The sequence below is a fragment of the Pseudopipra pipra genome, chromosome 3 (genome assembly GCF_036250125.1).
Source record: "Pseudopipra pipra isolate bDixPip1 chromosome 3, bDixPip1.hap1, whole genome shotgun sequence".
NCBI lineage: Eukaryota > Metazoa > Chordata > Aves > Passeriformes > Pipridae > Pseudopipra > Pseudopipra pipra.
Window position 1 is genome coordinate 25,578,537 of NC_087551.1, and position 27,779 is coordinate 25,606,315.

Sequence of the window (27,779 nt, forward strand, 5' to 3'; positions counted from 1 at the left end):
AGTGAATAACTAAACTAATGAAGAACACCATTTTAAAACAAACAATTGCATAAGATGTACATGCAAGGCAAATGTCAGCAGGCAACCTAACTCTATAGTCAAAAGCTTTTAGACATATTAGCATTTTTATAAATATCCACTTCCATATCTGAGGTTCAGCTGAGTATCTGGCCCCAAAGCCATCTCCGCCCAAAAAGTGAAGTCACATTTAAAGTAAGCAGTGACCTCTGGATCAAAAATAACAAAGTCACATTCTGAAGAAGAGGTGTGATGGTCACACTTTATGACTTTAAGCTTCAGGTTTGTTTTGTTAATACTAATTTTCTTAAGGCTTTTTTTTTTTTTTAATAAATGAGATTTGTAATTAATTTTTTCTCAAGAACAAGAAATTATTGTTAATTTTTGACAAATAATTTCTTTTGATAAAATTCGTAGTATGTAGAAGCAATAAATTTGACAAAAGTGTTTTGCTTTCCTTAAATGCATGCAGAGCTGCTGAGGTCCAGTTCATGGCTGTGGGACCTGCTGCCGTGGCCCCAAATACCATGTTTAATCCACAGCATTTTCCTGGGAGGGGTAATGCCCTCTCCCACTGCCGTCTCAGTGTGTTGGTATTCTAAAGAGAACTCCACAAACACCCATTTAAAACTCCCAGATGTTGACAATTGGATGTGGTAGCTGCTGGGGACATCAGTTGCTGTTTCAGGCTGCTGCAGAGAGAAGCACCGCTTTCCGATGTGCCAGCAGTTACCACCCTCAGCTTCTCCTTAGTCCTTCCTCACCAGCTTTCCTCAGTGCCTTAAAAGAAAAATTATAAGTATTTATTTAGGACTTGTATTTCTCCAGAATAGATGAAAAGGGAATGGTTTACCTTGGAGTCTGGGAGTTTTGCTTGTAAATAACCATCTGTAATACCTGTCCCCTTTGCTGTAGCAAACCAAAGCCTAGTCCTCCTCTGATCTTCAGAGAAAAAACCCTTATTCACTCTGCTATTAGCCACCACCTTATTTATTACTTTTCCATGGCTACTAGTATTAAACCAAAGTTTGTTGCTGAGGCTGAGAGGAAAGATGGCTTTAGTATTGGCTCTAATCATGTATTTTGCCTCAAGCCACTAATACAAACATTTATTTGCTCAAGGATCACCAGAGAAGTGGTTGAAAAGCACCTAAAGATTTTAACTGGAATTTGATTCACATTCGTGTTCAAGAATTCAAATGATCCTTTTATCTGAAGAAGTAAAGCCTTAAAATACTGAATTGAAAATAATGTAGGCAAAAGCTTTCTTGTGGTATTTACAAAAAATTTGGACAGGGCAAAAACTCCTGGGAAGATGACTTCCTCTTGTGATTTTACCACTTCTATACTAAATTTGGGAACTAAAAGCAAAAGGAACAAATCTTTTGGGTTTTAATTCGAAATGGTCCAAAGCTAAGTAATTTGACTTTCTTTTCACTATAGAGGAAAGTGCAACGTAGGTCTAGCATTCACCCCAACAATAGCTTGGGTGATGCTAAAACTTTGTGTTTCTAGGATTCCACCTCAAGTAAATACTTGTTAATTGTATGATTTTTTTGTAGAGATGACGGAGTCAAAATTACTGCTTTGCTTCTGCTGTATGTATCTTGGAGCTGGATTTTTCGATGAAGTCTGTGGAAGCTTGTTACCATGTTAAATGCCCAGCTTTCATTAAATCCACACCTGAAGGGTAAGTAAATGAATCCTGAATTTCACATTTGTAGGTATGTGTGCTTTTCATGGATTTATGCCAACTAGATTTTAGATTTAAAGAAACATTGTCATAACCTTAACCACACTGTGGCTAGACTAAACCTCAAAGATCTTGTTCCTAGGGGCACTGCCCTTTGAAGTGGCACCACTGACAGTTTTAGCTACTGTAGGTATTTATGAGGTACAAAATTATAAAGTAAACAGGCATAAAATGTTATTTTAACAGCATGCAAGCATCACCAAACTGGATTATATTCTTGCGTTCCAAGGATTTGTTTACTCAATTTGAGTTTTGTTTTCTCTCAGCTCTTCTCTTTTTTTCCTTTTCTCTTCTTTTTTCCTCTGTGAACCTGCCCTGAAGAAACATAGAGGCAGTGTTTGCCAACTGCAATAGAAAATCTCTAACAGCTCAGATGTATATGTTTACTATGAACTGAACTCTCAGCTCTTAAGTTATACTGTGTGTTTAGCCTGTTTACTCCCCTAAGTAGCTGGAAGAATATCTGTGCATTTTCCACATTGTTTCCAGTGTGCTGCTTTGTTTGATGGTGGTTTATTAATGATACTCGTGATTTATTACTGTCACTTTATTAGATTATTTGCAAATCAGTTACAAAGCACTATGTGGATCATGCCTTGTTAGTCATAAAAGCATTCAAGAAGCCATGAAAATCAGTTAAGCTTGAATCTATTGAATGAAAGAGCATAGTGCTCTCTATTGATCAGTAGCCTTTAGATATGTAATGAATAGTAGTACTTTTAGCACTGTTTAGTGTTTTCCTTTGGATCTGATAAATTACACTCTTTTGTATTATTGGTTTGAGATTTGACATAAAACATTCTTGTACTATTATTTCTTTCAGCTCTATTATTGGGGTGAACTTACATGCCCAAGGCATAAAAATGTTGTTAGAAAAACTGATATTTGCTTTTCTAACACAGTTTTAACCATTGAGTTAACACTGATCTAACTTTCATATATGGCAGAATATTTAGGGCTGGATAGTTTGCAGAATATATTTATAGCCTATATGCATGATATATGCAGTCTCTCATATGAATAACATACACAGATTTGGATTGTAGCTAATTTCTTTATTAATACAGATTTAATTTTGTATTTCTTATTGAACAGGCAAACAATATATGAGATTAAGTCTTCATTTGTTTCTTCATACTGTGCTTCTATTTACAATACCAGGACTTGATTTCTTCCTTCCTTTGCAGCTTGTATAGCCCTTTACACAAAACCAGAGCTGGGTTGTAGGTAAAAGTTACTATTTTAATTGGATAATGTTGAAGGCAGAGCTTGTGGTGCAGCAGGCCCCAAGTCTTACATTTGTGTCATTCTCTGAAAGATATCCCCGTTGATACTAATAGTCAAATGATTTGGAGGTGTTCACTAAGACATTCCTCTGGATCAGAGAGTCACTTTCTCCTTCCATCCACTCCTCTCCCTTGTAAGAAAAATAATCAGAAGAATGAGCCCAGTAGCCTATTTTATTAACAGGATTAGGGGCAATAAACTTTCAGCAGCTTTTTTTTCCCCTGGATGTTTTCTAATGCTCCCTTCAGTGTTTGTTCAGGTTATCGGTGTTTGAATTAGTTCCTCTCAAACAAGCCTGATTTAGGCCATAGTGTCCTAGTGTTTTTTGCCTTTCCTGCACACAAGGATTCAGTTCCTTACTCCTCCTAAAGGCGACAGCTACAAGGGCTGAGAGCTGAATTAAAAAAATATGAATATAAGTAGAGATGTCACAGTAAGCACACAGGCTTCTCTGACTGGCAAGGCTTGGGGACAGGGAAAATGAAGCTTTTGTAAGCCTCTACTTGAAGCTAGTATTTTTCGGTCTCTCTGGAACACCTGTTTTGTGACTGACTCTAAAGAATCCAGTTGTAACAGTTCTTTTCTTCCAGCCAAAAACCTCAGTAGGTTAACCAGCAGTGACAATTTCAGCACACAAATAAAAAATGTTTGCTAAGGTGGATGAACTGTGTACTGCCTGTTGGTTTAGCTACTGATTTCAGGACAGAATGCCTGCAATTGATATTTTGACCCTTTTAGTCTCTTCAATTACTTTATTGTGAATTAATATAATTAATTCTTATATTAAGTTGATTCAAAAGCTCTCTTAGCAAGACTGTAACACAGTGACCACCTAAATAGTAAATGAAAACATAGCCTAAAAGACTCAAAGCTTAGTAACATCTGCAGTACATTAAGAAAGGTTTTGGAGCTCTAACATACAACCCAAGTGCCAGCATCCTTGCAGCATGTCTTTTACTGCAGCCTGGTTTTGCTCTGGTCTTTCTCAGAGTTGGCTTAAAGGGCAAGTAGTCTCTGACAACCACATTAATTGACCCAACAGAATAGATTAAGGAGGGAGAAGTGATTACCATCTCAAATCACTAATTTCTATGTAAATTTTTACATTAAATGAATCTAGGTCAATGTCTAGCTCGTTTAATAAATGTTTCTTATTCTACGAAAGCAACCATAATTAAGTTATAGAATTACAGAAGTCTGGCTGAAAATTTCTAGCTACAAAATATTTTGAGGTTAAGGCAAATAATTTCTTGTGACTGTGTAGCAATCCTGATAAAAAGATTTCTCTGCCTTCTGTCATAAAAATCAAAGTCCCTGCACTTTGAATTTCATCCCATCATTTAAATCTCTACTAATAATTTCTTTTTCTGCAAACAATACTGAAAAAGTGTCTATAACTTGATGAGTCAAATAATGATACCATACTTAACCATGTTTTGATGAAAAAGGAGAGATCGTAGTACAACCTGCCATAGAAATCAGATAAACTGGACTGAAAGACAGTTTAATCAGGAAACTCTTCCATTCATTTTCTTACAGTCTTCAATGTATCTGTAACCATATCTCCTTACCTACCCAGAAGAATTTCATTTCAGTAACAATTTCAGAGAAGCCACGTGCATGAGGTCCAATGTGGCATTGTGGCATACCGTTCTATCTTTTCACATCCCATGTTAAAAACTCAGTTTATTCATGCTACCTAGAGACAGTGAGGGACAATAACAAGCAATGGACATTATTCTGTCCCTATTGTGAAAAATCCAACTCTGTGGCCTGTCCTGCAGGAAATAATACACAAAAAAACCAAAAGGCAAAAAAAAAAATACAGACAGAAGGAAAGGGTATCCTTCTCTTTTTCTCCATTAAATTGTGTCTTTTCATATCCTCACTTGGCTTCCACACCCCAAGTTTAAAAATATTTAGCTAGTGATGTGTCTGTCATTACCTGCTCTGTGTGACTTAGGAATTTTAGTAAAATTGAAACTCAGATGGCTTCATAAATGTGGAACAGGACTGCCACTGTTAGCAGTGTGACAAGAACTAGCACACTGCTGGTATGTAAATAATAATAAATAATAGCAATATTGACAAGAGAGATGATTGACTTGAACACAGCTCTGTGCCCTGTGCAGCATGGACAATAAAAGTTTCTAATGTAGCTGTTTGTGTAGTTGTTAGGAGATCAGTAACAGTCCAGTAAATTTACTTTACTGTTTCTCTTAGTGAAAAAGGACACATATAGACATATAGCTTAAAAAGAAGATTTATTAGTCAGCATAACCTCATGTGGCAAAAAAGTAGTATTTTCTACTAATGCACTAAATTAAGATGACAAGCAATGTGTTTGGTGTGTACTGAATTACTATTCTTAAAGCAAAATACAACAAAAATTGAAGTAGTACTTCCTGAGAACCAGAAAGATGCAATTCATATTTTGTAGCTCATATATTTTCTTGTTTCTTGATTTGGGAACTGATTAAGGGTCTGACAGTCTTACCTTGGGGTTAGTCAAAGCAAGACTCTCCTAAACTGTTCTGTCCTCCTGTCTCTCCTACTCCTTGTGTCTCATGTATGCTTCAGGGGACTTTCTTGTAGACCAACTATGGGGACCACCAGCACCACCAACAAAAACAGTGGCTTTGCTATTATTATTTTTTTTGCAATAATATTGTTAAATGAAAGTAGACTCTTGATTCTAGCCTCCACTTCCCCAGGACTAGACTAAAGAGAAGACTTTTATTGTTGCAGTGAAATCTCTCAGCACCAACTCAATTTGGTTAAGAAAAGAGGGTGAAAGCCTGAATAGGGTTGATTTCTTTAAACAGTTTAGCACAGTGCTGATCACAGAGGTTTAAGAAAACCAGCTAACCCACATTCAAGTAGATAACAAATCCAACTTTGTGAAATGGGAATTTCTTTTTATAGCACTGAGAAATAATTCCATCCATAAAACATTTGCAAGAGATATAAAATGGTAAAAGCTGTCCTGAATATTTGAATCCAAACCTCGCTATTATGTGACTTCATGAGCAAAAAATATGTTAGTAATGCAATTTCTATATATTCTGCATGGACCCACGAAGTTTCATCTTAAAATTAGCATTAGTCTTCTTTTACTCTGTTCCAGTATCCCACTTTACGGAAGATTAGATACAATCATACCACTAAATTTTTGTTACACTGAACATTTTTACCATATTTCTCTGTTTTTGGACACGGAAAAGAAAAAACAAACACTCAACACAATGTAGCTATGACACAAAGTAACATGACCATTGTAAAAGACATTTGTGTTGTTGACATTGGAAAGGAGAGCGCAATCTTCACACATTCATGCCAGTATTTTGGGTAAAAACATTTTTGTTGAAGAGGAAAATTAGGACTGAGCTTGCTTTGGTTGATTATTTTTAATTTTTTTTCCAAATAGAAAGTTCCAAAAAGGAGGCCAAATAGTGCTATAAATTATTTTATAAGATGACTGTAGGTTGTATATTACAAAACAACTAAACCAAACAAACCAGAAAGCTTTGGTATTAAGCAGATGAAAAACCCATTCCAGATGGAAAAGAGATCAAGATTCAGACCTGCCCAGAGTCCAGAACACTCTGTCAAAATTAGGTTATATTAGTGTAGTCTTGAAAAGGAGGTTTTGAAGAGACGCAGAGTTAAAACAGGAATTAAACTGTATTTGACAGGCTGAATGGAATACATTTCCTATCTCCAAATGGCAGCACAGTACTCCTGTAATGGGTGTTTTGCTCAAAGCATAATGAGAAGAGAAGAGGGAAAATTATTTCATTTATCCAGACTATAATCAATCACTTCCAGGAAAAAAAGTCTTTCATTATTTTCCAGCAGCAATAGGAGTTGTTAAGTATATTAGATGTACAATTGCTTCATGAAAGACAAAATGAAAAGTTATTAGAGAAACAAGATGTACAAAATTAATCTGTAAATTATATAACTATTCTTAGTCGTTCTGCTGTCTTTGTGTCTCAATACATGCCTTTTTTCTTTATTATCTCTAAACTGCCACCAGTCATAAAAGCATGAAAGCAAAAGAAAAGATGGAGAAGTCTCAAAAGAGAAGGGATTTTTCCATCTGGCAACATGTCCAGCCCCAAACCATAAAGGCCTTTCTTGAAACTTTTTGATAGTAAAAGCTTACTGAATTTTGCAAGATTGCTTGATTCTGATGGAAATTCCCTAATGGTACTGGTGGTTTCTGGACAGTGATAGAAAGGATTACATAAAGTGATGGTAGGCAAATGATTAGCAAATACTGTGCACAGCTATAATACCCAAGAATTTCTCAATGCTTAAATTTGTACTGTCTTATCTAGTCATGAGAATATTATCACTCCCAGATTTAAACATCAGGAATGTTGAATCACAGGAAAGTCAGTCTTGTTTTCATTGAAGTCAACACTGTAATGCCTGGAGACTGTCTTTGGTAAATAGAATGCAAGACCAAACCCAGAACAGTAAGGATTTGATTTTGCTTGCCAATGTGCACTTAATTAAAAAAAAAAAAAATGGTCCATGGAGCAAGTAAAGGAAGGAAGTTAGTGGCTGCACTAAGTATTAGCTTCCAAGAGTCATTTGGCACGGAATATCCTACAGGCAATATTGTGTCTAAATGCAAAACTGATATTTTGCAAAGAGTCTCTGGTAGGCCCCTGGTACAAGGAGCTATCAGGTAAATTGGTTATTGAAGCAGCAATGGATAGATGGAGTCTCAGCTGTGGTCCTGAACGTGCCTATACAGTGCTCTCCTGCTTTACAGATGTCAGGAAAGTCATCTCTTGTGATACTGTTCTCTTTTCAGTGCCACCTGTATCAATCTGTTATCTAGAAAAAGCCTGAGTTTTTTAAAATAGTAAGTCAATTCAGAAGCAGACAGCTCTAAAGTGTAGGTTTAGGTATTATGTAGCTGCATGTCAGTTTTATGGACATAATCCCCCAGTTTTAACTAAGCTTTCTAATTTCACCTAAAAAAGAAGCCAGCTGAATTCTTCCAACTCCATTTAATTCCCATCTCTGTGTGCAGCTTCACTTTATGTTTCTTATAACAAAAAGGCTTTTAAAGTTGATAAATGGCTGAAGAGATTTTGCTTTTACTTTGTTGCTTTTCTGTTTATTTAACCAAGAGCAGTTCTTTCAGTCCTGACCTCAGCCTTGTCAAATAGACTGTGTTTGTCAAACTGCTCATGCTCCCATTAACTCCTAGCTGTTTCAGTTGTCACGTTTGATGAATGGCTCAAATGCTGTGAGCATCATTAAAAGCATGGATACTGAGGGAAGTATTATGCTATACTGAGTCCAAATACACACCATAAATAGGAAAATTCCAGGCAAAGAAAATCTTTTATTGCATAAAGGAAATTGCAAGTGGTTTAAACTAATCTCTTTTAATGTGATCTTTCATATGTGCAGGAGACAAGAAAAGACCCCTCAGGTTTCATGGTTGGTATTATCTCTTTATGGTTAAAGGACATTAGTAGCTTTATAACCTTATTTATACATAGTTCATGTCAGTGTTTGGGTCTGCTTGGAGGAATAGGGCTGCTTAGTGGGAATAAAAGCGACAGAACTGTTCCCACAGTGCTCTGTAGGTCCAGAGGGTCTGTCCTTTCCCAAAACAGAGCCTGCCGTTTCTGTAAGTCAGAACTTCCCCTAAGTGAAATCATGCAGCACAGTTACTGCACGTTGTTTCCCCCTCCTAGACTGACAGGGTGCAGGGTGCTGGGCACCCATCCAGCGCTGCCCTGGGCTCTGCCCACTGGAGCAGCAAGCACAGCTGAGCTCTCTCTGATGACCTGCTGGTAAAAGCTGCACAAGTTCAGGCTTGCCAGGATCTGCAGAGTTCAGTTCTCCACTTACACTCAAGCCAGCGTTACAGTTTATATTGTCCAGTGCTCCTGTCTGCCCTTTGTCATACTTACAGCACAGCAAGAAGCAGAGTTCAGGATTAGTGCTGGGAAGTTGGGTAATGGCTTCAGCAAAAAGAATAAATATTCTTGGTTTTGTTGGTGTTGTGATGTTGTTTGGATTCTGGGCTATTTTTAACTGTTAAAGTCTACCTAAAGGCCAAAGAACTTCTATTTGAATTTTTTTTTTTTTTTTTACATTCTTGAGGCAGACAAAATTATTCAGAAGAATATTTATACAGACACATTGAAATATGCAAAGTTATACACTTCTAGACTGGTGGCATTTCTGCACTTATTAGGCTCAAGACAGTATTAGTGGGGTGGGTTTTTTATTAGTTTTGGTTTTAAAAATTGTAATTCTAACTATAAGTGCATATACATACAGGCTGGTTTTAATATTCCTGAGTGTTATTCATGTGGAATTTTCATCATGAATAAGTACACTGCTGCAGTATATATTTCCTGGGCAGTGGTACAAACCATTACAATGAAGACAGCAGGCAAACCGTTACAGCAATTTTGAAACAGCATCAGAAGTAGGTCCTCAAATTTTATATTTTCCCAAGCTAGAGCAGCACATCAAGGTTTTTTTCTTACTAGAAGAGAGAAATTATTCATTGATCTCAGTTTTTTATGAAACACAGAGAAAGCAAATAAACTTCCATTTGTGTCAGAAACTGCATCAGCTAGAGTTTACCCTCAGTAAGCGTAACTCTGTCTGGCTGCTCGAGTGCAAGCAATGGCAGAAGTTCTCTCGTCTTTTGCAGATAACTCAAACTTTAGTTTTGAGATCATCTTTCCAACTAAAGTTTTGGAAAGATAAGGCAGGATGTCAGTTACTGAACTTGAGTGATTCGCAACACATTTAAGCAAAGCATAAATTTAAGGATGTCTTGAGAAGCATTAATAGTTAATCAATTCACTTAAGTAATTTTTCCCCTTTCTTAGATGCCATAAGTGGAGCACAGAGATGGGTTGAGGGCTCCCAACAAGTTACTGCTGCTATACAAGGTGCAAGGGTGGGCAGTGAGTCCCACAGAAGCCTTACTCCTGCCAGCTGTTTCAATCTCCCCATGCACTCACTGGGTGAGTGATGATAGAATTTGTTATTTTCTCCCAGGTGGAAAGGTGCTTCTTTTGTCTGGACTAGATTTCCCAGGTTTGTATGTATTGAGATCAGAGGGACTAGATGTTGACAATACAAACTTAATTAAGATATTTCATCCAGACAAACTATGAAATGCTATTACTGTATATAATCAAGAATGTGTGTTTCTGTCCTAGAGTGCATCAGGTAACTGATGTTTGTTGCCTAGAACCCTAAATATATATTTGGTTTTCTAAATAGTTATGGAGTTTCTTTAAATCAATGGAATTCACAGTTCTTTTGTTATTCACTGGGTGGTAATACTGTTAGTAAACAAAACACTTTCATTAGAATAAATACTTTTTTTAAGCCTCAACTGATTCTTGTTTCTGCCTGTACCAGAATTAAATATTAAGCAAAACAAAGTAGAAAAGCTGCAGAGATTTCCTAAAGAGGCTTCCTACACTTTTAATCATGATATGTTGGTGTCACTGGATTTCTGTTACACTGAGGAGTACTGAATATGAATTCATTTGATTAACCACATTCAAACTGAGCCTATAGGAACATGCTCTGTACTTAATATTGCTTTCTATAGGAGAGAATTATAACCATTAGGGTAGCTGCATCTCTGAATTAAATATAAGTATGTACATACACAGGTAGGTACCAAGGCCCCAACGCACAGGTGCTCTCCCACTAAGATCTGTGAAACCAGCATTTATAAGAAAATAGACTCCGAGTTCTGCAGGCTCAGTTGGTCTCTAATGAAACATGATCTTGACCTGGAAAAGTGGGATTGGAGATGTCAGTATCTGCACACTTGTTAAAGCAGTGAAATGAGGAATCTGGCTCATAGTTCACTGAAAAGGCATTGGCAAGGTTAAAGCAAAACATAAGTTAAAGCTTGTTTGCTGGACCCCCTTATTTAGCATATAAATGATACTGTCAGGAGTTTTGAATCGAGCACTTCAGTCTGTTCCTGGAAAGCATCACTGGCAAAAAAAAATTATTTTCAGTAGAACTCAAGACTGAGGGGGAAAATACTGTATAAATCAGTTAACGAGCTGGCCCACAGGCAGCCAAACTGCAGAGGACTCATTTCCTATGGATTTGTGTCTCTTCTGCCTCACTGTCTGCTTTCCAACTCTCCTCCACCGTCAGCCCTCCCTGTCCTTCATGCCTTCAGTGCCTGGCAGGGAGGACTGTATGCATGGCCAGGGCAGCACGGCTGCGTGTGCAGCCATCGGCTGTCCCCATTTTCCATGAGACTTTTAAGAACTTGACATTCATAGAAGCCTCTGCCCTTCTGTAAAATGGAGTTAAAACTGGGGGGAAACAGCAAACAGACGATAGGCAAACATTTGTATGACACAATTATGTTGTAACCTCATTTCCCCAAGGAACTATGTACTTTTGAGCAGTCAGTATTTTTAGAGATTGGATATTTTGCTTATTTTTAAAAGCAAGTAAAAAGATGCATAGAAACGATCACAGAGGTGGCACCATGCTTTCTCTGAGTAAATATCCAGAAAGACTTTCCAGATTGTCATACTCAACAACATACATATCCTAACCCTGCTGCCTATACACTTTGGGTTAAGCTGCACTCCAGCTATTGAAGATCTGCAGTACAGAAACCCCATAACAAACAAGCCTGCCCCCCTCGCATGGTAGCCTCCAGGATTGCTACATTTATGCCATCTAGACATGTTAACATTTGAGAGAGAATTTAAAACCAAAGGAAAGATTCCTACTTGACAAAACAAAAGAACACCAGTTTCTCCTTTGGAATGATGCTGGTGGTGTCAGTAGGATTGCAACACGTCAATTTACTTCAGCATTTCTGAGCTGGGGAGTTCTCTTTGATAATATATGTCGTATTTTTTCTATAATGACCAATTAAAATTGTAGGACTAACTCAATGCAGCTATGATACCCTCAATACCCTGCAGCATAGTTGTCAGAGCAAGTACACACTTTTCTGTTTCTTTACTCTGTTTTGCTTGTTTGCTTGTCACTTCAGTGTGTTCATGAGTGTTTGCCTTGAGCAGTTCCCACCCAGAAAGAATGTTAGGGCTGGGTGGTAAATAAGGGACAAAGATAGTATCAACATAGATAACAATGAGGGGGTTTGTATATGGCTTTTAAGAAAGAAATGTTGAAAAAAAATGTGTCATTTGAAATTTTCTAGCTTTTATTAAACAAAAAAAAAATATTTGCATTTCTATTGAAATCAAGTAAGCTATAAGTAGAGTGGGTTGGTTTGGGGGGTTTTTTTGCTCAGTTCTGAAATTCACAAAGGTGTGACTGAAAAGAATGATTTTCCCTGACCTTAAAATGGTAAATAGTCATCCAAACTTGCCTCTGGACTCATAGGCAATAGTGTATATATCTCCTGTTCTCTATTTTACTTCTGTATCGCAAACATAATGTAAGAGCCCTACTTTTTTCAAAGAATGTTCTAGTACTGTGTAGTGTGGACAAATTTAGCTAATAAGTTACATGTGCAACAAGTCCTTGCTGCTTAGAGAGTTCTTGGTATTTCTCCTTTAATTTTTCCCTTTCCAATATATACATCCTACAAAGCTTGAAAGCTTTGGAAAAGACTACATGGAACTTAATCACTTACCAGTAATTTGGAAATATTTACCTGGACCTAAATTTTGTTCTTCCCTTTCTCTTTGTCATGTCTGGACCAAGAAAAGTATTTCTAGCAGTGGCAAAAATATTGGCATTGTCCCACAGCACCTAGAAACCATAGAAAAGAGTAGTCAATGCAAATATTAAATGAAGTTTTTAGTCATATTGTGTGATCTCTGACTCTCACCAAAGTGAGTGAGGCTGAAATTCCCTCATGTTATATCTCTGTGCTATAAGTTATGATATTGTCTATTTCTACAAAAGTTTTGATTTTATTATCTAACACTACTTTCTACTTGTCTTTCTTGCTCGTTGTCCCTCTAGTCATGTGAATCTTCAGCCCACCCAGCTTGACTGAGCATTTCTGTCTGGAAGCATATTGGGAGCAGCTTTCTTCTGAGATACCTGGTAGTTGCTGCTTTTGCTTCAGGAACCTAGAAATTCAAGGGTCTTCTTTACTTCAAAGGTATGGGAGCTATTTCAGTCAGATAAACTGTAGCTTTAGAGAAGAATAATCAGCTGCTTACAAGAATATTTCAGTTGGCTTCCCTGCAATTCTGTGTTATTATTTCATTTTACTATTTCTAAATACTCTGTTACGGATCAGCTCCTCCAGACTATTTAGAGGTATCCTACAGACCTTTGTCTAACTTTAAGGATAGTTTGTGTGGGTTTCATTAGGTTGTCGGAACACTGCTTATTGGGATTATATCACTGAGACTTAAGTGATGCAGAGAACCTAGCTAACTCACAAAGGCTAAGGGTATCCAAATTGTTATGATCTGACCCATAACTGTCCTAAGGAGTTAAATTTAACTAAAAGCTGAGAATCCCCATGTCTGAGTACTGCACCAATGTTCTTAGATTCCAAATCATCATAAATGCTTGTTTTTCCAAAACCCAAACACTCTTCTGACCTCTCTAATTTTCTGATATAAACTAGGAATCTTTTCATGATAACCAGAGTCAAGTATCAGTTCCAGAAAGCCATCACTGTGCATTATAGGCACTTATGCACATTAGAAAACAAAACAAAACAAGCAGTCTACCACTCTCCAGGATTAATGCTATGAAGGATTTTATGGGTGGTCCATAAGTGGACAGAATGTTGCACTAATGTGTGATTGCACGGCAATTAAGCTTAATTAGGGAAGGTTTTGAAAAAGACAGATGAAAGTAAATTATGGGAATGAAAGCAACTGTGCTTTTGGGGACCAGACTGTGCCACACTAGTTCAGCAAAGTGTTGCTAAAAATGTCCCCCTTCTGTCACATTCTGACACACATCCAGCAGTTTGTCAAACCAAGCGTTTTTCTCCAGAAGGGGAAATCTCTTAGGAGCACATTCTTCACCCGGTCGTTGCTGAACTCACTGGTTTCTTCAGGAGACAGCTGTGCTTCCATAGTAAGAGCAGCAGCAGATGACCCTTAATACTTGGCCATCCGGTTTAGTTTAGCATTACCTCTTCTCTACATGGACTAACAATGATAATGATGAATGTGGATTTTCATGTGTGCTCCGGGGAATTTTTTTACAATTTCATATTTTTAGTGCTTTCTCAGATTTACAACTGAGCACCTCATATGGAACATCTGATTCTGGTTGCAGTGATTTTCCCTGGTGAGAAGACCTCAGTAAGCAGACCTGGAGCAGTTCCCAAGCTTCCACATTGCATGGTTTGAGGGTATTCCTTCAAACAGCCTCTTTCACGGCAGAAAACTTTCAGGGTTTCTGTGCCCAGAGACAGACTTTTTCAGATCTAGGAGCCTATCCCTTCTTCAAGGAAATTTTAAAGGAAACAAAATTTAACATGCGGAAATCCTCAATTAATTGTTTTTTTCTGCTCTGGACTAAGTGGTTGTTACTGCAGGTAACAACTGGATTTTATTAAATTATGAAAAATAATTAAGTAGAAAGATGGGGGGGAATGCTACACAATCTGCAGGCAGATCTATTTTTTTTAGCTTGGATGGTGTCTGGCATTGCTTTCTAGCAGGACACAGGGATGCTTTTTTTCCCTAATAAACTTTTTACATCCGAGATGAAATACTGATTCTGTGGACAATTTATTAAGAAAAGCATCAGTTTCATGAGAGTTTTCAGTCCAACAGGGAATTTATAAGTGGAAATCATATATGGGTATAGGGAAACACCTCATAAAAAGAATGACTACATGGTCAGCAGCTGTAATTTATGTTCATTCTTTTTTAATAAAAAAATACATGTTCAGACCAATCTTCTCTTTTTTTTATTGAAGCTCAGCAAGGTACCCTCAACTGTAGTTGTTTAACCTTTTGACTTTCTTTGGTTTGTTTATGGAAAAAAAGAAAGCTAAAACCAGCACTTTGTGTTTTCAGTTATGAAGTTTATTCATATGTGAAAGGTGCGATAAGGATGCCTTTCTCCACTGAAGGAAGCTGACGTAAGTGTTGATAAAAACATCACACATAAAAGAGTGTTAAAATGAAAACAGACAGACAAGAGGATGCTAAATAGAAACAAGAAGCTAGATCTGGGTTTTGATGGCTGACCATGACAGCTGTGCACAGGTAATCCAGATATATGCCCTAAAGCCAAAGTTCTCCATGTTAAGGTGTATGTTCACCTGCACATACAGATACAAAATTTGCAGATGAGATATATGCCACGAATTTTCTGCAGGTCAAATTTTCTGCAGGTCAAATTTTGCAGAAATCTGTCAAATTAAAAATTATATTGCTAGCAAGAATGCTCTAATGAAACCTCTAGACGGGATCTCATATTTAGCACAAAGGGCTGTTTCTGAAGAGAGATCCTCTTAGCTGGGAATCAGATCCCCAGCTTACTCAGATCCCCTACTTGCTTCCATCTCTGTAACTGGGAAGTGAAGGCACAGCTGAAGACTTGCTGGTACATGAGGTAATAAGAAATTCTAGAATATGCCTGGGTCTGTGGTAACATAACACTTGTGAGGGGAGCTGGCACAAATCTCCTTGGCAGAGTTGTTACATGACATCCATAGATTCATTCTGTAATGGTGATGATCAGATGTTGGTGGAAGTTCGATGCAGTTATGAAGCAGCAGGTGAACAAGCTCCATTAAAAGCCCAAACCCAGCATTTACTTCCCAGTTACTTCCTGTTAGGTCACAGAAACATCACTCATCTGTCATTTTGACAATAACCACTCTCTTTCATCTTCTTCTGCCTAAATACTCTGTCCTACATCTCTTTTGCACATGCTGTAAATGCCCCCCCTCCAGCAGTTTCCCAAGATTTTCAGTATCCCTGCTGGCACCTTCTGCAGCAGCCTCTTGGGAGTTCCTGGGACAGACTATGAAAGGAATTTTCTCAGTCAAATAAATTAGTAAGGGTAAAGGCCGTCTTTTGCTCAGTTAATGACAAGGAAAATTCACCTGGATTAGTACTGGCTACTTAACAGGAACATACAGTCCATTGAGATTTGGCCTTCTATAATTTGGATACTTTCTAAATCATATTTTATGCCAGAATGCTGCAATGTTTCTTGTTGGAAGAGCTAGGGAAAAGCAAATTTTTACAGCTTGAGGAGACCTGTGACACCAGCTGGAGCTATTCTCCTTACTTTTTCCCCCTACTGCAAGCCTTCACAAAGCTTTGAAGCTGTAGAAAGTGAGGCTTCCAAAAGGGACCTGCCAAAAAAATACACTAACGAAGCAAACAAGTCCATTATTCCCAGTTTTCTAGGAGACATGTTTCTCTGTGTGTGTAGTGTATTTCTGCAAGAAAAGTTCAATATTTGCAGGTGAAGGAACTCAGGCTTGCTGGTATTTTTGGATTCCTTTCTATTCGGCTCTCATTTCTTTTTCTCCCCACCTCCTTCCCTCTTTTGTGGCTTTCCTGTGTAAGTGGCCACAGCAAACCCCTGTTCAGAATCCAGGAGGAATCCTTCACCACCAGCCCAAGGTGAAACTCGGCAACAGCTGCTGAAATGCCTTGATCACACGCTCCCAGCACCCTGCCCTGCCAGCAGCAAGAGGAAACTCCAGTTTATGTTAATAAGGTGAGGAGAGTGGCCAAAATATTTTGTGAATTTTCCAGCTCGAAAGGGTAATGAAGCTACCTCTGTCTCAGTACACTGGCACAGGAGCAAGCTAAACAACTGGGAAACATGTTTCAAAGGAGAAATACAGAGCACAAACTCCCTGGGTTTCACACTTCCACTGAGGGCTGAGCTTTGCCTCTTTCTACTTCTTTTCCAGGCTGACTGCACCCTTTTGCACAAAAAGAGGGAGGGATGGAGGAGGGCAAGCAGGCTTTTCTGTGGATTAGCTTCAGGCAGCTCTTGCCAGACCAAAAGTTACACTGGAAAGCATTTCTTAGTTTATACCAAAACAATTAATTGTTTAATATGTTAAGTAAACCCAGAAAGTTATTTTCATAAGTTTGGTTTAAAATCTACGTTTTTATTAGCTCTGAGCAAAAGAAACTTCCACACTTCTGCGAGCACAGTCAGATTCTTTGGGCTTTCTTCAAAAAGCTCACTCTTTTTGTCATTCCTCTCTGACCTCCTCCCTGCACGTCCCGGGATGAAAAGCAAGCCAAAGATCTGCTGAGAAATGGGCCGAGCCACTGCTGACCTTTGCAAATCCAATTTCTTCAAAGCAAGAGCTAATCGACGTGTTCCCACGCTGTGTATTGCTGAAAGTTACGATGCAATTCAAGGAATGAATTCACCATGGTGCAATCTCATTTTGAATCCAGTTTTCTTTCTATGTGTCAGAGGGTGAAGGAGGCAGAGTGCGGTACAAGTTATACAGAGCAATCACACACAAGTTTCACAAATCATGTAAGTCTGTCTTTGAAAGATTTTACACTTTGAAGGGGCTCTTTCCCCTAAAATTTAAAATACATTGGCCTTCCCCCCACCCCCTTCTACCTTTCTCCTCCTCAAAAACAGAGACATTTTGTAGTGATTTAAAACAAAAATAAGCTGATGAGAGTTTGTAATAAATAATCTCCAAATAGAAAAAAAAAATAAGTCTCTGAGGGTATTATCTGATGTGTAGCCAAGGTGCCTGGTGGGAGATTTGTGTATACAGGAGCTGTAGGTTAATGGGATTGTACCACAGGGAGAGCTTTAAAATTCATATTTAAAATTCATATTCTCTCACCTTGCACATCTGCTTTGGTATGAGTGCTATTCTGATTTCACAGGAGCCAGTGCAAAACTCTGTGCAAGTTTTGCAATCTCTGTTAGGTACCGCAGCTGTGCCTGCAGGATCCGTGCAGGAAGAGTATATTGGCATTCTGAACATAAATCTTATAATCTTATTTCAGCAGGTGCCTGGAGACTGGCCCCCTCCCTGTTTTCCAGAAGGAGCTGCTGTTTGTTTCCTGTGCTACTGGCCAAGCCCTGCCTGAGCCCAGCCTTGGGCAGCACAATAGACCCAGCGGGAGCAGCAGCAATGCACCGCAACCTGCTGATGTGCCCCAAGTGGGCATGTTTGCATAATGCTGCAACTTTTTGTCTGGGGCAAAAGGGACAGAAGAGGACTCTCATTCCTCATTTAACTACTGTGGGGCATATGTCATGGGTAACACATCTCAAGTGCTTTCATCAGCATCAAAGAGAGCAGTTATGTCATTCCTAGCATAGGGTTGTGCTTGGTGTGCCTCTCTAGGGATGACACCTCTCCATCTCGGAAGCCCTGGCATGGCAAGTAGCAGTCAAGCTACTCCACACTTGGTGCCTTATCACAGACCTCTCAGCCTATCATGCATCTGGCCAGTTTGGTCATACAGTAGAACTAGAGATATCACAACTTACTTATTTTGTTCGTTACCATCTTCATTGCACAAGCACGATTCCATTAGGGTTGATGTAACGGATAATCAACTCCTTGGGCTAATGAGCTAAGCTCTGCCCTGGCTGTAAACTAATGGCTTCCAGAGGAAGCCTCAATGCTCTAATTTTGTAGTTTGCCTTAGCAAAGCAAATGAAAATATATCATTGTTCTCAAAATTGCTGAATGAAGCATGTCCTTTTTTAAATTTGATTTCCATAGCCATGAATAGCAAATTTCCTCTATTCATAACTGGTTTATAAAAGAGTTTGCTAACTAACCAGATCTGAAGAACTTTCTTTCTCAGCAAGTATTGCAATAAGAGAATTGCTTGTGTTTTTATTACTTTTTCAATATTTTTGTTATTCTCGTTCCCAAGAAACGATTAAATTTTCCAATCTTCTGGACATCAAAGATTTTGGAGAAGAGATTGTATGAACTGGATAGGTAACAGCTGTTACCAGATGGATTTACTGGTGGAAAGGGGAGAGGGCTAATTTGTTTTATGTGTTTCCTCCCACTGCTGGCACCTTTCACTGTGGCACACTGTTCCTGTCCTGTGACAGGGAGTGTCTTTGCACAGAGGGAGCTGTTGTCCACAGGATTACACTTAACTTTGGGTTTTGCTGTTGTTTGTAAGAGACTTTTCCAACTGCCTTCATCATAGCTCTTTAATCTGGTCTTCCAGTAGTTTATTAGAGAGAAAAGAATGGGGGAGCAGCTCTAACTTTGTTAGATAATAACACTGATTGACAGATTTTCACTTCTGACCTTTTCAAGCCAGAGTTTTGTTTGCCCTGCTTCTGGATATCTGATGACACTTTAAGTTGGATTTATTTCTGTAAAAAAAATAATTGAATTCTTCAAGAAAGTTCACAGTACTAAAGGAGAGTTTCAGCTTGAATGAACTGTATCATCTCTGCTGCACCCTTCCTTTTAACATGGGAGTGAACATTTGCATGAATCTTCTTTATTTCCTCATCTAGTGTAAAATTCCTTATGGTCTTCTTTTAGATTACTCACTGTTTAGGAAAGGTCTTGGAGGGGAAATGGTGATTTGTAATATTGCAAAGTACTAACTGGTGAAACAGATTGTGTGCATGTATAACATGATTTTTGTGTATTGTTATGCAAGCAATATCTGATTCCATTGAGATAACAGTAAAGCATCCTACAGCTTTGACCAGATTCAAAGAAACTCATACTGCTTGTTCTTTTCTTTCTAATTTTAGGGTTTCATCTATGCTAAATGCATAATGTCAAATGCTTTGACATTTCAGTGTTGTGTTTTTAAGTCCCTACCCTCATGTTCTTTAAGCTTCAGCAAAAGAGAGCACTTTCAGTATACATTGTCTGTAAAAATGTCTCATGTCCTACAAATATTCTAATACATCCAATCTATTCTAAAAATTCAAGAGGGACTGGTATCCTCTCAATCTAGTCACCTTCTTCCTGAGGTAGCTTAGATTAATACTTTTGATCCTTTCCTGCTCTGAGCAACTTCAGAATCCATTGCTATTGCAGGAGAGGAGACTCTGGCTTTACCCAGTCTGTGAGGATCCTTGAATCATAGCAAAAAATGCTCAGATTTTCACAGAGTTTAACCATCTTCTGCAAGCTGACCGGGGGGACCATCATTGGAGCAGATAATCTGGATCAATGGCTGCTGGGCTGCTGTCCGGAGAATGAATCCTGGCTGAAGAAGGACAGAACAGAAGCCATATCCAGAAAATCATCTCTAATGTATTTTTTTTTCTTTATGCTTTAGGTCTCAATTACCACTTTCTTCCATCTCCTTCATTAGTGCCCTGACTACTCCTTCATACAGTTAAAGCAAATGACCCCGAAAAGTGAGGACATCCATTTGAAAGAGCAACTGAGTTTTGTGCAAAGCCCAGAGTATTTTTTTCTGCACAATCAGGGGAGTAATGACAACAGGTCTGCCAGTTTCAAGGTAAAGTTTTCCATCTTCAGGGAACGTTTAGACTGCAATAAGGATCAAACTAAAACACCAAAGGCAAAAATGCAGAGGAGGCTCAAGACTAGCTGGGCAGTTTGCTGCAGGAACAGGGAAGTAAGTTCCTTGATTTTTCTTTGAAGAAAACAAGTTTGCTGTGTACAGCTCATACAAATAGGGAGAGAAAGAGGTGTCTGACTAATAGTGAAAGATACAGTGAAATCTAAATTGCAGTCCTTGTTATACATACGGCCCTTTCCATATGCCAAGTTAGGATCCATGCAGGTGAATGAATGTTACCCTGGTATGTCTGGGTCCCCAGGTTGGGTGCTAGCACGTGTAGAATTAAGCACACTTAGTGCTTGTACACTGGCAAAGACTGGTGTAAAGATGTGTTAAACAGGACAGTCTCTTGCATCCAGAAGAGGGGATCTTGTCAGCAAGCCTAAGAATCAGCAGGAGCTTGTGTAAGTGGTCATACCAAATGGTTGTCAAGCCATGAAAGCAACAGGTAATTCAGTGCAGACTTGTAGAGATAGTGTATATCAAGATAAAGATATCCTTCATAGAATCATCGAATCACAGAATCGTTTGAGGTGAAAGGGACTTTAAAGATCATCTAGTTCCAACCCCCTCTGCCGTGGGAAGGGACACCTTCCACTAGACCAGGTTGCTCAAAGCCCCATCCAACCTGGCCTTGAACACTGCCAGGACCAGGGCATGCAGTAATTTTTTTTTTGCTTCGCTCCACAGGCTGTTTGCACATGAGCAAAAGGACTGGGTTCAGCACTCTGTTGATAGGCGCTGTTATCATTATTTTTACTTGTTACTTATCATGTATTTCAGGCTCTGCAGTGACAGTGATAGTGATTAAATAAAAACTGAAAAATCACTAGCTTGACTAAGTATTTGCCATAAAGGAGCATTTATTTAAAATGTCATAGCAATGCTCTGAAGTGGTACAGAAACTGTGAAGTTTAATGTATATAGCAAATGGGATTAAAGTTCTATGGCTCAAGACCCCCACTACAAACCCACGACAATATTTTTCTTCTAACCTAGTTGCATCTTCATAAAATCTGTTAAACTGCAGCTTGCAGAGGAAGTGTAAATCACAGGGCAGATTGAAGTACAGTAACTCTGAAAGGACAAATTGATTTAACCAGAGATGTAGTACTTACAGGAAAAAGAATTGAGATTACTGAAGGTTCAGTGCACAGAAGCAGCATTTAGTATGATGGAAAAGTGTATACCACGAATTAATTCTGTCAGTTTTGTGCTGGCCTGTTTCTCATTTTACATGGCAAATTGTTTGATCCATGTTATAATGTAGGTACTTTTACAACCCAGGGAAATTTGCTGCCCCAATCTAAAGATAAATAATTTAATCATAGGTATTTCACTAGGCATCTTTCAAACTAATTTAATTAGGTTTCATTGTTTACAGCCTGTGTCTGTCGGTACTGCATCCAGAGTTAATTTAGGAGAACAACCTGCTTGTCAACTGTGGTTTGAAAAAAAAATCGAAAATTGGTTATTTGTTATTATTTATAACTCCAAAGAATTCCAGTTTGAATATCTGTGTTTCCTCTTTCTCTTAAGGAATTTCTTCTTTTTATGAATTTCTGTCTGTAATCTTGCCATTCCTGTGCCTGTAAATACATATATTCTCCTGTAGTTTAGGAAGGAATTATAGCATTACAGTGTTTTTGGACAGATTTTGAGCTCTGCTATATTCCTATAACATCTCAGAATTTCCAGGGGCCTCAGAAGGGTTGTTCCAGATTTATAGTTGTATAAACATCAGCAGAATTCTATTCCTTTACATTTGCATTCGAAGCTAATGCATTAGTCATCTAGGTCCCCAAACAGGTTAATTATCTAGTCCGGTTCTTCAGTGCTGTTTTTTAACTGTTGCACTCATAACTTTTATGAATTTCATATAACATTAGATAACAATAAAAAGCTTAAAGATAAACTAAACTCTTAAGGATGGAAACTACTGATATTTTTTACTAATTTCTAGATCTTCTGTATTATTGGTACTCTTTGGGAAAGTTCTGATTTACAAAATATGATCTCACAGTGTGTTTTATCTTATTGGCTTCTTGCCATATTGCCAGAATGCCGTGTATTCAGAGAGAGGCAACCAAAATGCACGCTTCAGCATGCAGAGAAAGGGTGCAAAGCTGGTTTTCATTTTCTAGAAACAGATCCTAGTTACAGTCTTCCTCCAACTGAATGGCTTTCTATTGTTGGTTTTGTGCTTTTGATTGGGTTCTTTGGTTTTATGTTTTTGAGATGTGTATCATATATTGACAGGAGAAGTCCAAGTTTCAGAAGTTTTCTTAGAGTGAATTTAATGCTTCTGAAAGTGTTACTGGAAACCATAATTTTCTGCCTGCTCACAAATTCAGTACTTACTTATAGCTCTATCTGCACCAGTCAGGAAAGATCCCTTACAAAATGCTACATATTTTTCCACCCTTTCTTAGAAGGTACTACTCTAGAAAAGATAGCCTGTTTTGTATTATGCTGAGTTTCAAAAACTGTCAAAAAAATTCTATTTTAGAAAATGCATCTTAGAAATAGTATCTTGAAGAAGATATCAACTTAAGAAATAATATCTTGTTGCTAACCTCTATGAAGAGTTTTTTGGTTTTCAAGCATCTACGTAGTTCATACTGTAGCTATACTGTTCATTCCCCTCCCACTAGTAATTTAATACCGGTATTTCCCATAGAACTATTCAGCAGTGTTCAAAATGTCATTAGCAGAAGGGAAAAAAGAAAGAAAAAGAAAGATTCTGATCAGAAATGAGAACTGCCTCAGAAAAAGCCTGGTTCAAATATGCACTGAACAGAAGTTAAGTTGTCAGTTTCATTTGTGGGCAGTTCATGTGAGAGTACTTAAAATGGTCTGGGAAAAGCTGTGCAAAACAGCTCCTCAGTGACGTCTTTTCTTATCTTGAGCACTAATATTTTTTTCTCCTTGCCTTCTTTTCATCTTTATTCATCTAACTGTATATATGAAATTAATTACTAGTAATAGATGGATACAGATACAATAATTTTGCTTTCCTCCCCATGCCTCGTCCTTTGTATTTTTTCTCTCCCTCCATTGGCTTATTTGAGTAATATTTTATCTCTTTTGAAGCAATGCAAATATCTTTGTTCTTATTTGCATTTAGGTCCCAGTGATAAAATTCTGGTAAGATTCAAGACAGAATTTTCATTTCCAAGAACTAGACAGATTTCTGAAACTGACTGTGGAATACTCAGTTTAATTTCTTGAGTGATAAGATAGCACTTGGTGAAATAGCAAGGAGCATTTAACAACTCTGCAGAAAGGATTATTTTACTGAGAGTGTTCAACACAGAGAAAACCAGGAAGTTTAGAAATTGTGCAGAAAGTCATGCTCTCACAAGATTTGGTCACTGTCTAGGTCAAGAGTTAGATGATGTTTAGACAAAGTTCATGTCCTGATGCTTTGCCACCCATAGGTGAAGAACTTGATATGAATTTGAGCATCTGATTATGCAGCTGGTACACAATTTATTTGTTGTTAGCCTTTTTATTTATTATATGTTAAAAATCTTCATCTTTTTCAACCTGAATGGTGTTTCTCTGGCAGCACTTTTTACGTGGCTTTATAGCTGTGCCCAACAACTAGTTTTGTTCTTGCTTCTGTAACATTTTCTACAATTTCAGCCAAGGTATTGACATATGTGAAGAATTGTGCATTTGTTGAGCTCCAGGGCTATTTACATTTTGTAGGCTTTAGTCAATAACCATCAACTACTAAGATAAAGTATGAGAAGTGATATTCACTGGAAGAAGCACAGAGTACTACAAGTGCATTGGAAGATGAAAAGATGGTATACAGAAATACTATGCCATTGGGAAGTTTAGTAACGTCAATTTTGGAGTTCTTTCACAAGTTTGCATGGGAAGTGGATTACTGGATATAACAGGTTCAATTCTGTCTTACCTCAGGAGTGATTCTCCTGAACACAGCTGACTGCACAGTCTACCTCTCTTTTAATCTGAGTACAGGGATGGAGTTTTTTATGCATTTTAGACCACACCACCAAAGTAGTATCTGGACCTATGTGAATCTTAGCAGAAAGAGGCTGAATGTGGCAACTTAATTTTTATCCATCAATCTCACTTTCGTTTATAAAATCATTTGAAAAAAGCATATCATATTAGGTCTTCTCAGTTTTGATAGTCATAGTTAACCTCCTAAACAGCTTGCCTTTAATGATATTTTCTCAGTTAGAATGTAATTCATGAGCTGTCTTGCTGACTGAGGAAGCTTCAGATATTTTTTCTTTCAAAACAGATACTTACCCTTATCTCCCCAGCAGAACAAAGCCATTGATGAATAATCACTCTTATAGTTTTTCTGAAATATCAAAGTTGTCTCCCCTCAGGGTAGAGAATTCCATACTGTCCAAGGGGAAAGCAGGCCGTGTGAATATCCTTGCTGAATTCCTAATTGTTTGCTCTGGCACTTTCCAGTGAAGCAGCTGGTTGTCTTTGGAAAGCTATGCTTGTTGTTTTGGGTTTGAACATCATATGTCTTTAATTTTCAGCACTAGCCACAGGGATAAGTACCACAAATATCTGCTTGAAGGCCTTTTGCCCTTGGGAACCCAATATATACTTGGCAGCTTCTCTGACGGTGGGACTGAGAGGATAATCAAAGTTGACTCATTGCCTTATATCCCCTCAGGGAAAAAAAAAGAATAAAAAGGGCAATTGCTTCTTCCTTCAGTTGCCTGAAGCAAGTCTTTCCAGTTTTGTAGAGAAAAAACTAATGTAATTTCTAAAACAATCTTCCCTCTGTATGAAAAAATTATTCCATCCTGTATCATACAGCCGATTCTGGGGCTGGATTTCCTTGCATCAAATTATGGTCCTGGGTGGACTTCAGAAATCCATAGCCACACACATAACCAGAAATGAACATTCATATCTTCCATTCATTACTTACTTCCAACAGAATCTACTGTCATTTTCTTCAACTCAGCATACAGTAAACTGTAATGAAAATGAGTTTGTATGGTGCTGTTTAAGCTTGCAGGAGGAGAGAACATGGAGTGTGCTTTATTTATTGTGTCCAAGCTGTTTACAGACTCTGATCTTCTATTGCACAATTAGGACCAACATAAATAGGCATCTCACTATGACTTTTAGTGAAGATATGTTCATTATTCTGCCCATGGGTATAACTTCCCAAATATTCCTCATTTTATATGCCACACTGAAGTGAAACAGTCATTAGTGTGCTGGTAACATCATAACACAAAGAGGAAGTCTGAGCCCCAATGTATGCATTAGCTAAAGATTAAGCAGGGTGCCAGATGAGCTTTGATTCATTTTAGAAATGTTGCTAGGCAGAGCTCCAAGCTCACACCAAATGATGCCAAGATATTTGCTCATGTCTCCTTCACCCCTTATCTCAAATGGTGCAACTGCCAGAAATAATTTTCCTTAATAAAAACTTCATGCATTTTGTATGTTGCTCTTTCTTATGGAAATATGATTAGTTTATGATTTTTATTTGAAAATAGAATTCAATTGTTGTATTTTAGATCTGAAAAGCATCTTCCTTTAAAAGAGCTTTTCCATTTTTTGGGGAAACACGTTCCTTTTATTTTATAATCAGCTCAATGCAGGCACTAGGATCTTACAGGAGGTGGTGGCAATTATCAACTAAGTCCATCACTTTATTTTTAAGTCTCAAAGTTTCGCTGTTAGTCCTGAAATTCAGTGCTTTTCTAGGGAGTGTGCTTTTGAGTTGATGAGGGATTTGTTATACTACTCAAATACAAAAGAGAATTTTAGCTGGAGAAGAAGCTCTCCAAGATGAATGGATGTATTATCTTAGCATGAATCTGAACTTTGTCTGCAAAACACTGCACAGGCTTTCAGTGATACAGAGACCATTGGAATCAGCTGTTGTCTCACAGCTGAAAATAATAGGGCTCAAAATGGTTCTAATTTTTCCTGATTTGAAAGGTAAGTTGGTTTGACTTTTTCAATGCTTCATTTAAAATATGCTTATATAGTATTTAATTATATTGATATATGTAATTAATCACTGTCCAACAAAGAGAATATGGCCTTAATCTGTAAGCCAGATCCACTCTTTACACTTGCAGGAGTGTATGCCTGCACATAATTGTACAATTTGCATTGGTTTTGCTTTGTAACAAGTTCCTTAAGTTATAAGCACTTCAGTTTTCATTAAAGTATGATTCCATTAGCATCTTTTATGTTTACTTCCATTAATTTATTTACATGCAAGGACCAAAGCTCCTCAATCAGTGTTGTGTGTTTTATACAGAAGAGCCAGACAGAGGTGTGGTACAGGGTAAAGTCATTTTATTTCTCCTTTCTTATTTCTTTTAGCTCTGCTTCACACTAAGGTACAGAAACCACCTTGCACAACGTTGCATAGACATAGGAAGGCACCAAGTACTTGAGCAAGGACTGAAGCAAGAAAAACAAATATGATGCTAAGAGCAAAGCACAGCAGAAAATACTTTAGGAGGATCTATAAAAAGTTTAAATTGGTAAAACATGTATGTGGGTGGGTTAGAAAGAGAATAAAGCATAATTAAGTTACTGAAGCCTCAGCAGGCCTCTGAACATTGTTCGGCATGCATTGCAGTTTGCTTTAAAGAAATGTCAAGAATACCCACATCCTTAGAAAGGGGACTTTTTTTGTAGTTTAGCATTAATTTTAACAAACGCATGAAGGCTGCCCTTTCTGGGGCTTTGAGTCATTCTGCTTCAGGGTACTGAGTGTATTACAGGAACACATGGAGGCAAAAATCTCACCTTCTGCAAACTAGTGACAGAGCAAGGCCGTGCATACTGGGCACAGCTGAAAGTTAGAGGAAACTTCGCCATCCTGCATGACAAAGGGCACTGGGTCACAACTTCTTCTCCAAGATCTCTGCCTCTCTGCCTTGGTGGGGATAGCCCCCGTGGGGGGGGGGGGCTATCTGCACACTAAAACCAGGAGAAGGGTGGATGGCTGAGAGGGAATAGCTTTGCCCTGAATGCCTTTGAAGTTGTGGAGAGCAGAGAAAAGAGTGCCAATCACTGAAAAGTATCCTTGCAGCTACTGAACAGCATTTCTAATTCCTCTATAATGTAGACAGTTTAGGTCCAAGGCCCCCATGCCATGAGTGACCCAGATGCCGTCTTGTTCTCCTTCCCCCCCAGCCCCTGCTTGTCCTTCTCTTTTCCTGGAGCTGGGGGTGACCCTGCGTGACCACCAC

General features: G+C 38.2%; 1 long non-coding RNA gene across 2 annotated transcripts in view; it reads left to right on the forward strand.

Moving 5' to 3' along the window:
* LOC135411128 (uncharacterized) overlaps positions 1–26,006 on the forward strand; it is a 27,193-nt gene extending 1,187 nt beyond the window's left edge. Inside the window, exons 2-7 of one of the 2 annotated variants that reach the window (XR_010428994.1) lie at positions 1,581–1,708; positions 13,046–13,187; positions 15,079–15,143; positions 16,588–16,741; positions 17,276–17,527; positions 18,022–26,006. This is a non-coding gene — a long non-coding RNA (uncharacterized LOC135411128). The remainder of the gene's footprint in view (positions 1–1,580; positions 1,709–13,045; positions 13,188–15,078; positions 15,144–16,587; positions 16,742–17,275; positions 17,528–18,021) is intronic. The other variant, XR_010428995.1, reaches the window with a different exon arrangement.
* Positions 26,007–27,779: the final 1,773 nt, after the last annotated feature.